This window comes from Salvelinus fontinalis, chromosome 40 (genome assembly GCF_029448725.1).
Source record: "Salvelinus fontinalis isolate EN_2023a chromosome 40, ASM2944872v1, whole genome shotgun sequence".
NCBI lineage: Eukaryota > Metazoa > Chordata > Actinopteri > Salmoniformes > Salmonidae > Salvelinus > Salvelinus fontinalis.
The window spans coordinates 7,687,367-7,689,285 of NC_074704.1; the positions used below are offsets into that span (position 1 = coordinate 7,687,367).

The 1,919-nt window shown below is 42.5% G+C and overlaps 1 pseudogene; it reads left to right on the forward strand.

Annotated features, from left to right (window-relative positions):
* The first annotated feature begins 493 nt into the window (after positions 1-493).
* LOC129839238 (nanos homolog 3-like) lies at positions 494-1,278 on the forward strand (annotated as a pseudogene).
* Positions 1,279-1,919: the final 641 nt, after the last annotated feature.

Here is a 1,919-nt window from a genome sequence, read left to right on the forward strand (position 1 = left end):
GAATTGAATGTGAGGCTGGGCTGCTGTGTCGCACTGCTTTGCTTTATCTTGGCCAGGTCGCAGTTGTAAATGAGAACTTGACCTCAACTGGCCTATCCGGTTAAATAAAGGTGAAATAAAATAAACATTTTAAAAAGCAGTTTTGAATTTTAACAGTTATTTTACTGATATTTTCTTATTAAAATAGGCTATTATCAAACAGCTTCTTATAACTAAGAATTAGAAGTCCTATCAATTTAGAACATAGAATAGATTAAACAGTTATATTTCAAGTTTTTAATATTGTTGAGGTGTAAAATTGTATCCCAAACAGTTGATCTTCTAAAATTACCAATTTAGCAGTTGTCAGTTTGAAACCATTTGATTGGCTTTGTCAAGTGCCACGGATTCCGCACAACGTCATCTGATTGGCTGTTTAACAAAACACCGACAGGTTAAAACGTGAACGTTGTCAAATTTGCCTTCAGTTGAGTTGTCAGTTTAGACCCAGCGTTCTTTATTCTGGTACATTCTGATCGTTATCAGACACTAGTCTTTTGGGCTATAAAATATACAAGTGTGAGAATGAGCGCTATGATTTGTCAACTCATAGACCTACCGCCTTACATGGAGTCCGAAAACAAGAGTTTCGAACCGTGGCGGGACTACTTGAAGCTGGCTGACCTAGTGCGGGAGATGAAGTTAGGAAACTTCACCTCAGAACCGTCAACCGTTGAGGGTCATGACTCCGGGATATGCTCGACCATGGTGGAATTTGAAGAGTTTCGGCCGCGAGCCTTGCTGTCACCGATAACACTTCTGGCGACACCACCCCTATGGCACGAAATGGAACCCCTGGATTCAGAAATCGACCTCTTGCACGAAGACGCTCCTTTATGGCCGAGCAGCACCGAGGGTCCCGAGCCCCCTACAGCGGCGTCCAGATCCCCCGCTGGCACCTGGGGCCAGAGTGGGAGAAACACACCGGAGGAGGTGCCATCACCTGAGCGCAAGTTCTGCAGCTTCTGCAAACACAACGGGCCAGGATGGGGACATGATGTGCCCGTACCTGCGGCTGTATGTCTGCCCTCTCTGCGGGGCCACCGGGGCCCAAGCCTCCAACGAGCACCATTGTCCCCTGGTCGAAACCACCTACAGCTCTGTCTATGTCTCGCCCATTGGTGTAAAGTACTTTAGTGAAATACTTGAAAGTACTACTTAAGTAGTTTTGGGGGTATCTGTCCTTTAATTGGGCTTCGAGTTGCGCAGCGGTATAAATCACTGCAGCTCAGTGCTTGAGGCGTCACTACAGACACCTTGGTTCAAATCCAGGCTGTATCTCAACCGGCCGTTATTGGGAGTCCCATAGGGTATCGAACAATTGGCCCAGCGTCGTCCGGGTTTGGCCGTCATTGTAAAGATGAATTTGTTCATAATTGATATGCCTAATTAAATGAAGAATTTACTTTTACTTCACTACATTCCTAAAGAAAATGATGTACTTTTTACTCCGTACATTTTCCCTGATACCCAAAACTATTCTTTACATTTTGAATGCTTATCAGGACACGACAATTGTTTAATTCACACTTATCAAGAGAACATCCCTACTGCATCTGATCGGGCCGATTCACTAAACACATGCTTCGTTTATAAATGATGTCTGAGTGTTGGAGTGTGTCCCTGGCCATCTGTAAATTAATAAAGAACAACAAAAAGGTGCCATCTGGTTTGCTTAAATTTTTTACTTTTGATACCTAAGTATATTTTAGCAATTACATTTACTTTAGATACTTACGTATATTTTAAACCATTTACTTTTAGACTTTTACTCAAGTAGTATTTTACTTATAGTTGAGTCATTTTATATTAAGGTATCTTTACTTTTACTCAAGTATGACAAGTGGGTACTTTTTCCACCACTGGTCAAGTGGGAGAAG